Here is a 10,305-nt window from a genome sequence, read left to right as displayed (position 1 = left end):
TATTCACTTCGATGGGTCCAGGCAATTGGAGGGCTCGGGGGCTGGAGTTGTATTGGCTTCCCCTAAAGGTGACAAGTTACATTACGTGCTATGGTTGATGTTTCCTTGCACCAACAATGCGGCTGAGTACGAGGCCTTGCTCCATGGTCGTCGGATGGCTAAGGAGATGAGCTTGAGCCGGGTAAGGTGCTTCGACGACTCAGACTTAGTGGCTCAACAGGTATCAGGCAAGTGGGATTCCAAGGACCCTCTCATGGCGGCTTATCGCCGTGAGGTTGATGCCATTGCTGGACACTTTCAGGGTTACCAAGTAGAGCACATCGATCGCAGGAACAATGAGGCGGCTGATGCTTTAAGCCGGCTGGGCTCTCAGCGAAAACCGGTGCCGCCTAATACTTTTCTGGACGTCTTGCATAACCCTTCTGTTAAGTTGCCTACAGAGGAAGACTTGGTTGTCCCTGACCCGGAGGCACAATTGGTGGCGGCTCTCCACATCATCCCGGACTGGACAGTGCCCTATCTGGCTTACATGACCCGGGGAGATTTGCCTGAGGATGAAACTTTGGCCAGACAAATAACCCGGCGGTCTAAGTCAATGGTTGTTATCAATGGTGAGTTGCATCGCCACAGTGTTACGGGAGCGTTCCAGAGTTGTGTCTCCCCTGAGGAAGGTCAAGAGATCTTGCGTGAGATTAACGAAGGGGATTGTGGCCATCATGCCGGCTCAAAATCCCTTGTGCAAGGCTTTTCGTCATGGTTTTTATTGGCTGACGGCTCATGCTGATGCGGAGGACTTGGTCAGTAAATGTGATGGTTGCCAAAGGTTCTCGCGACGGGCTCATGTGCCAGCTCAGGAGCTGAGGATGATCCCAATTACTTGGCCCTTTGCGGTCTGGGGGCTTGATATGGTTGGGCCTTTTAAAAGGTCCAAGGATAAGAAGACCCACCTCTTGCTGGCAGTTCACAAATTCACAAAGTGGGTTGAAGCAGAGCCAGTTAGCAAGTGTGACGCAGCCACGGCGGTTCAGTTTATGAAAAAGGTGATCTTTCGCTTTGGCTTTCCACACAACATTATAACTGACAATGGTACCAATCTATCCAAAGGCGCCATGGAGGAGTTTTGTCAACAAGAGCATATTCGACTTGATGTTTCATCAGTGGCTCACCCTCAATCCAATGGGCAAGCTGAGAGGGCTAATCAGGAGATTCTGAAAGGCATTAAGCCCCGGCTTTTGGTCCCTTTGCAACGGACGCCGGGTTGTTGGGTGGAGGAGTTACCCTCCGTGTTGTGGAGCATCAACACTACTCCTAACAGGTCTACGGGTTTCATGCCATTCTTCATGGTTTATGGAGCGGAAGCAGTCCTCCCCAGTGACATCCGTCATGACTCGCCTCGAGTGGCGGCGTTGAGGCGGATAATGAGCAGGCGCGCCAAGATGCTCTTGACTTGTTGGACGAACAGCGTGATGTGGCGGCAGCTCGATTAGCGATTTACCAACAAGACCTGCGCCATTATCACAGTCGCCGGGTTAAGTCCCGGGTCTTCCAGGAAGGAGATCTGGTGCTCCGGCTCATCCAATAGCAAACAGATACGCACAAGTTATCCCCGCCTTGGGAAGGACCCTTTGTGGTCAGCAAGAACTTGCACAACGGGTCATATTACCTCATTTATATTCAGGAGCACAAAGATTCACGCAAGTCGGAAGAGGAGACCCGTCGGCCATGGAACATAGCTCAACTCCGGCCTTATTACACTTGAGCCACCGGCTCTCATAATGTACATATTTCTATAGCCATGTATATATTATGATAAGCAATAAAGCAGGACCTCTGTCCTTTTTTCTCCTCCAAAGGTAAAGGTATTGTTTCCATTAAAAGATCACATGGTAACTTGGAGGTGGATCCGGCTTATGATCGTATTCGAATCTAGCCGTACGCAATATAATCACTTGGGGGCTTCCTGTTCAAACATAGGTCGTATTCGAACCAAAGAGAACATAGCTGTCGATACCCATTTGATTGGCAAAGTGGCGAGCTCATTGGGGAGTTTTCTTTGATCATGTTTGAATCATGGCTCAACCCCCTTTGGGAACCGACGTGGATCGTATTTGAATCAGCGTCGTTAAACAACTCTTAAGATCATTTGGGGGCTTCCTGTTCAAACATGGGTCGTATTCGAACCAAAGAGAACATAGCTGTCGGTACCCTCTTGATCGGCATCGCCAAACCCACTGGGGGCTATATGATCGCATTCGAATCTTAGCTTAACCCCTTTGGGATGGGTCTCTGGTCGTATTCGAACCAGAAGCCCCTAAATTTTGATTTTCTGGTTTACAACAAGTATTTCTGGTTGTATCAATAGTGTACACTGCGGCTCTTGTTCCGCCGGCTTAACTTTGATTCACAGTCCTAGTCGCACACAATCAGCATTATCAAGACTGGTAAACCGGAGTTGAGGTACCAACCTTATTATCCGGGTTATGTAAGTGTGTTGTTACGATTATATCAAGGACATAGTTGAGGACCAGTCTTTCGTGGCTTAGATTTATATTCCGGGTTATATGTGTGAGACTATGATTCTCAGTGCGGTAAGCCGCCTAGAGACTTGTGATTTGTTTTTCTATGTAGGATAGTCAAAGACAGCTATTTGAGCTTAAGAAAAATAAATGATCAATTATGACCCGGAGGAATATAAGGAAGCAACTTCAATGGAATTAAGCATTCAGCACGTGCACGATGGCACAACAAAGTTAAAATGTTGGTCCTATTCTATTACAAGACTCCCCGAGTCCAAAAAGGTGAGGCATTGTTTAAACAAGTCGCCTACAGAGTTAAGATGCTTGCTGGGTCGAAGCTTCCGGCTCATCCCTCTCCGCTCCTCCGGCTGTTCCCAAGACCTGGAAGGTTGACGATTTCCAGTCAATGCCGCTCAAAGCTTAAAATTGAGCTTCCTCGTCAATTAACCCGGCCGGGTCAATTTCCGGGGCAAAGGTGTGCTTACGAGTCGGCGGGACTAAGCTGATGGCTTCATAACGCGGAGTGGGGATCCTCTGATTCTCTGCGTCATAGGCCGGCTGGTACTTGGTCAGATCCGTGTCATTTCAAATCAGGGTGGCCATCGGGCGCACGATCTTCACGCAGGCTGCAAAGTCCTTTTGGTCGAAAGGGGTGCCGTCTTCCTTCAAGCTGGGGTAACCAAGTGCAATGTCCGCCGGGTCTAGCTCTGGAAGGAAGGCCTTGGCCCGGCTCAGTGCAGCTATGGCTCCGACTCTTGCAGAGGCCCGTCGCAGCTCTTGGACACGTTGAGGAAGAACGGCCAGCCGGTGAAGTACTTCCGCCAGGTGAGTCGGAACCTCATTTGATAGGGCCACCACAGCCAAAGCCCGCTGTGACCCGGTGTAGAGTTGCTCCACCAGGGTGTACACGGCCTTCAGCTTGGTCTGCACGTTCTGATTGAGGTTGGCCCTTCTGGGACCTGTTTAACAAAGTAAGATAAGCCGTTCTCAGTGATGGGAGTTATGAGATATAAAGGTTATGAACTTATCGAGAGCCGGCGGAATAACTTACCGAAGATGGCGGCGACCATTTGTGACACATGGCGTTTTAAGCCGGAGAGTTCGGCGGTTCTCTCCGACAGAGCTTTCTCCGCTTGTTCGGCCCGGCTTACAAGAGCAGCCTTCTCTTCGGCCCAAGTCTTCCTTTCAGTTTCAAAGTCCTTCTTCAGCTTCTTTTGAGCAGCAATACTGGACACAAATTTGGCGTTGGCCTTCCAGGTCTCAGTTTCCTGAGTCTTCAGGCGGCTCTTTAGATCAGAGATGTCAACCTCAAGCTTCTTGCAAGCAGCCTGCACAATTTCCGGGTTATAATATGAACAGTTACTATGCAAATTTAAAGTCCCAAGCGCTTTCGAAGCAAAGACACTTGGCACTTGGGGGCTAATGCATGTTGAAAGTCTCTATCTACAAATTACCGGTTCACGGAAGTAAGCCGGAAGTTAAGTCTACAACATATTTTGTCATAAGTAGTAGACTTGGGGGCTAGAGTATGGTAAAGAGGATTATGCAGTAAGCAGTAGAGTGGTACCTCAGACTTCTGTTGTATCTGCTTCACCATGTCGATCTCCAAGTCCCGGCTGCGGTGCACTTGATTGACATAGCCGGAGATGATCTCTCCAATGCTCAGGTTGGTGTAGTCGGTGACGTCCAGCTTGGCCCGGTGGCGCTCTAGCAACTCCTCCTTCGCAGAGCACTGAGCCAGCGCAGTGGGTCTCCCCGGCTCGATAATCTCCGTCCGGGTGATTACCACGTCCGGGTCATCGGCCGGCTAAGCCGGGCTGGAGATATCCGGGTTGGTGGAAGTCTCCATGGCCGGCTCATCAGTTGGAATGGTGGCGTCAGGAGCAGAAGCAGCTGGCGGCTCTTGAACTGAAACCTCCGGCTCAGGCAAGACCGTCTCTTCGACCGGCTTATTCTTCTTTGCTCTTTTACTAAGCTTTGCTTGAGCACTGAAAGGACACAAGATTAGTACAAAAAAGTATGAGTAAAGATAAGCACAACAAGAGAGGATCATCATTACCCAGGTACGGTCTTGAAAGCTGGAAGGTTCGATTGCATAGAGTCGCCAGAGGAAGGTGAAGTTTCCTGATAATTTGAATCGGAAGAATTGAGCGGTTGGCGTATAACACCCGCCAAAGGATGAAAAGGATATAAGTTGGATGTAACCTCGGTCCGGCGCTTCCTTGTCACCTCAGGTAAACCGGAGGAAAGATCAGCATCCTTGTTGGTCCGGGTGTGTCGCCGGCTCTCATGAATCTGTTGCTTCAAAAGAAATTGAGGATCTTGATAAGCTAAAGGATGTGAAAATCTTACTTTCCGGGTTACTCTTCGGACTTTCAGCCTTGGCAAGGGCTCCGAGTCGGAGGAAAGTGTCATTACCTCTTCAATCACCGGGTTACTTGCTCCGGTGTCATCTTGTTGATGAACAGTATTAATAAGGTGGACAGAAATAAACAAGAAATACAACAAGAGCTTACAGGTTCAGGGGTTACCTCTGACTCGGAGCTGTCACTCAGTTGAAGCAGCTCTGAGGCAGTAGGCCTGCTTCCCTTCTTGCAGGGAGCGGCTCTCTTGGCGGCTTTCTTAGCCTTCCTGGCCTTCTTGGCCGCCTCATGGTCATATTTGACCTTCCAGAATTTGTCATGAGCCTGAAAAATACAATGACGATTTCGTAAGGTTCAGATGAAAGCTATCTACAGAAGAAAATAAGATGTTCAGATCAGCGGCTTACCGCTGGGGCCGGGTTGGTCTTGCAGAAGGGGCTTAAGCCGGTCCTCCCGCAGTCTGCCAAGCTCTCGTTCAAGAGATCCTTGGTCATGTCTTCAGCAACGTCTTCAGGAAGATCGTTGCGGCTGTGTCTCAGGGGGTCATCTTTCCGGCCCGTGTACTCACACATTAAGCCGGGGCGGCGGCTTAAGGGGATCACCCGCCATGAGATCCAGACTCGGACCAGATCAATGCCATTAAGGCCATTTCCCAGGAGAGCCTTGATTTTGTTGATGGTGGGGATCAGAGGTTGGCGCTCCGCCGGAGATAACTTGTCTGACAGAGGGTGAGTTGGTTCCAGACGCGAAGGATGAAAGCCGGGCAGCGGGCTCTCGTCAGCCGGCGAAGTGTCTTGGCAGTAGAACCACGTCTGGTTCCAGTCCTTTGGGTGGCTTGGCGGCTCGGCGTAAGGAAAAAGGCAGTCTCTCCGTCGCTGAATGGAGATTCCACCAAGTTCTAAGCTCGGCCCGTTGGCGCACTCGTTCTGGTGGTTCAAATAGAACAGCTCTCTAAAGAGCAGAAGGCTGGGCTCCTCTCCAAGGTAGACCTCGCAGAATACTTGGAAGTTGCATATGTTCGACACCGAATTGGGTCCTATGTCTTGTGGCCGCAGGTCAAAGAAATTCAGTACATCTCTAAAGAACTTTGAGCCGGGCGGTGCGAAGCCCCGGCTCATGTGATCCGCAAATATTACCACCTCCCCATCCTTTGGCTGTGGTCTCTCCTCTGACGGGTCAGGGGCGCGGTAAGACATGACGTCCTTCTTGGGCAGGTAACCCGTCTTCACAAAATCCGCTAAGGTTTCGTCGGTGACGTTGGACCTCATCCAGTTGCAAGTGATGGGTGCTTTGGGAGCTTTGGGAGGCATGGTGAAAGTCGGAAGCCTATGATAAAAGGAAATGTCCGGTTTAATTGTAAGCCGGAGGAAGTTTACAGTTCAATGTTTAAAATGGCGGCGTATGGAGGGGCCTAATGATATATAGCTAAGTGCATCGGGTTATCTAAGCCGCTGCAGGTATTGAGAGTAATTCAATTGTCTACAACTTTATCATAAATGAGCCGGAAAATTTTACGGCGCATGGTTTCTTTTGAGCCGGAAATGTAAGCCGCCATAAGCTCAGCAGATGCAGTTTTTTACTAAGTATGGTGAAAACAAGATTCACCGATCGCAGTGAATATTCTGGATCAAAATGGTCGACTAAAAAGAAAAAGTTTCTAGACCTAAAACAGAGGCAGAAGAAGTTCATCGGTTCGAACAGAGCCTTTACACAATGAGAAGGGATCTATGTACATTGGAAACGGGCGTGAAATAACTACCGCAACAGTTCTATAGTCTAAAGATCAAGAAAGGTGGTAAAAATGACATCTACCAAGAACTCGCAAGGAATGGCGACGAACACGGGAAGAACAGCAAGAACCCTAATGCGGATCTATTCTACGGAGTAACAGGGACTTACGGGTGTTGGAGAGTTGCGGAGATCGCCGCCGTTTGTCTGGTCACGTCAGGTTGATGCAGCGGCCGGAGTTGGTGAAGACAAGAAGACCCGCGGCGGCGGCGGCGGTGGAGCTTGGGCGCAGCACAGGGGCGAGAGGAAGAAGATGGAGGTGGCGAAGTGGCTGGAGGCTCATTGGGCCGGGCTATTTATAAGGCGAAGCTCATCAGTGGGCGCAAGAAACGAGGAGGCCACGACGCGGTTATCTCATCATAAAACCACCTCAATTTTTGGGATGGCAGTAAAAATAAGATCCGTTGCGGATATGGTGGAGTAAAAATGGACTTAATGGAAGATGACGTCACGGCGGGTTACCCGGAATCCAGAAGATGACGTCACGACGGGTTATAGCCTTCACACAATTGTAAGCCGGAGATTTTCTGTCGAAAGGAGTGAAGATTGACATGAGCCGGCTCAAATCAATCTGGGGCCTAATGTTGAGGATATAAACCTTAGAGTCACCCGCCCTGAGGGGCCGGGTTACTCATAAAGGTCATCGCCTGAAGCCCGGCTCCAAGCTTGAAGACGGCGGGCCACAGATGGGCTTAAGACCCGGAGGTGGCTTAAGGCCCGTAGTTACAACCGCCATTATGGTAGAGCTTGTAGTGTAAGGCAAGAATAGTTGAGAGTCCGAGCCGGACACTCTTATGAGCCGGCCGGGACTCTGAGAGCTGCTGGGCGTCAACCTCTCTATATAAAGGGACGACCCGGCAGCGGTTTAGGGGCAAGAAAGATGTCGTCGAGAGCCAGGCATAGCAGTTGAGCTCCCTGGTCATCGAAACCCTAATCAGTACCACCTCAACTGGACGTAGGCTTTTACCTTCACCGTAAGGGGCCGAACCAGTATAACCCTTGTGTTCCTTGTCCCGTTTAACCCCTTCAAGCTTCCTAGCGACGATGGCTCCACGACTAAGTCCTACCTCGAGGACATCTGCCGTGACAATTCCACGACAGCGGGCAAAGACCACCTTTAGTCAGGATAGCTTGTACTAGCTGTCCCCCTTCGAATTGGATGTTGTTGCATCCCTTCCCACTCAATATTTGGGAAGAGGATGAGGCCTCTAGAAATAGGACTAGCCACCACAGTAGGAGGCAACTCATTTTGGACTGGATCCACTCCATCCTCACACCCACCAAGCACAAGAACACCTCTCCTCGGGAAGCTATTGTTCCCCTTGTATTGTTCATCCTCAGCCCAAGAGGCAATCCACCACACCACAGTGGAGTAGGATATTACACCACAACGGTGGCCCGAACGAGTATAAATCCCGTGTCTCTTGTGTTGCGGGTTTGTCGAGCTAGGCTTTGAGATTGCGGTGAGGCCGAGGGCGTGATTAGGTAGGGGAAATCTTCGTGCGCACCCACTGTTCGAACCTCAAGGGTTTTGCCGGAACCCGAAATCCGACATTTGGCGCACGAGGTAGGGGTGCGCCGAAGCTTTCCTTCTGTCGATCCGCATCCTGTCGCTTCATCGCATCCATGGCGGGCGCTCGCCGAGCTCGCGCTGAGCGCCGGGCCTTCCTCGCCGCCCGCGTTGCTCGGACGGCTCCCGTCGGCGGGCCTCCCCGTCGTTCTCCGTCACCTGCCGCCAACGCCGCCACCGGCCCGGCGGAAACGAGCAGCAAGTGTCGTCGCTGCATCCCTCAATGCGGCGGGACGGCCGCACCGCCACTCTGTCGCTGACCCCGGCCGGCTCGTCGTCTCACGCTCGTCGCGCTCCCATGAACGCGCAGGCCGCGTTGCTCATGGCACACGAACTCTTGTGCTACCGCCCCGCCGACGACCTCTACAAGGACTGACTGGACCGCATCGCCGAGCTCGTCAGCGCCGCAGGGGGCTCCCCTACGCCATCCCTCTCGCTGCCTCGCCCTCCGCCAGCTGCGGCCGACTCGGCTCATGGAGCGCCACCACCACCACCTCCGCACCAAGACGGCATCCTGGCGCCAAGGCGTGCGCCCCCCGGCGCGACCCACCGCATCGGGCGCCCGTGCGCGAAGAAGGAAGCTGCCAAGAAGTTCCTCGTCCACAAGAAAATGCTCCCGCGCTCCCAGCGCCACTACGACAAGACCATGCGCCACCTACGGTGGTGGTGCGCGGACATCAAGGGCAGGCTCCACATCAGCAAAGGGTCCCGGTGGCCACCGCAGGCTGCCGCGCCTTCACTGCTGAGCTGCGTAGCGTCGCATGGCCGGGCAATTTCAAGCCAGACCTGCCTCCTCGCTATGACGGCACCCCCGAGCCCACGGAGTTCCTGCAGCTCTACGAGCTGAGCATCGAGGCGGCCAACGGCGACGAAAAAGTCATGGAGAACTGGTTCCCCATGGATCTCAAGGATGGTGCCTGCTCGTGGCTCCTGAACCTGCCTCCACGATCCATCTCCTCCTGAACCGAGATGCGCGACCGCTTTGACGCCAACTTCCAGGGCACTCATGACTGCCCTCCGGCCGTGGGTGACCTGCGCCGCGTCAAGCAGCAGCTAGGAGAGACCCTCCAGAAGTACATCCAACGCTTCAACAACGTTCGCCTCAAGATCCGCAAGGTGATGGACGAGGCCATCATCTCTACGTTTTTTTGATGGCGTCCGCGACGTCAAGATGAAGGAGGAGCTCGCCATCCACGAGGAGCTGTGCACGACCTTGGAGTTGTTCAACCTGGCGACCAAGTGCGCAAGGGTTGAGGAAGGGCGCCTTTCCCTCCTTGAGCTCCCAGCTGCCGGCCTGGAGGAGAAGAAAGCCAAGGCCAAGGACGTGAAGCGCAAAGGAGTGGCCGTACTCATGGAGGAGCCAGACTCAAAGCGCGGCCGGGACCAGCCCGAGTCATCCAAGAGCAGCCGACCATTCTGCGCCTTCCACAACGTTCACAACCACAACACTAATGACTGTCAAGAGCTCAGGGCCATTCGAGATGGACGCCCCGAGCGCAACGACCGGGGCTACGGCCGAGGAGGAGGACGTGTCGGAGGATGCTGGGACGACCGTGGCCCTCACCAGGAGTGGCGTGACCGGCCTCGGGAGGACCGCTGACAAGATCAGCCCCGCGAAGGCGCCTGGAGGGATCAGCCTCGCGAGGACCATCCTCACGGAAATGCTGGTCTTCCTCCGCTGCCGCCACCACCCAGAAGGAACGACGACCACCATCAGGACAAGGGGGCTGGGGGCTTCCAGGAGCCGCGAGCTATCGCCTGCATCTTGGACGGAGCTCAAGCCCCAGCATCTCAGCGAATCTTCAGGCAGTTTGCTCACGAGGTGAACGCAGTCCTCCCCAGGCTCAAGGCCACACGCCCGCTTAGGTGGTCCAAGTGCGCCATCACCTTCAGTTCGGTAGATCAGCTGAAGTGCGCGGCCACCGCTCGCGCGCTCCCGATGCTTTGCTCACCCGTCATCAGTAATGTACAAGTCACCAAGACCCTCATCGACGGCGGCGCAGGGCTTAACGTCATGTCCGTCGAGACGTTCGACAACCTTCAAGTGCCCTACGATCAGCCTCAGCTT

The sequence above is a fragment of the Triticum aestivum genome, chromosome 2D (assembly GCF_018294505.1).
Source record: "Triticum aestivum cultivar Chinese Spring chromosome 2D, IWGSC CS RefSeq v2.1, whole genome shotgun sequence".
Lineage (NCBI taxonomy): Eukaryota > Viridiplantae > Streptophyta > Magnoliopsida > Poales > Poaceae > Triticum > Triticum aestivum.
The sequence above is the reverse complement of the archived record's forward strand: the minus strand, read 5'-3'. Positions refer to the sequence as shown.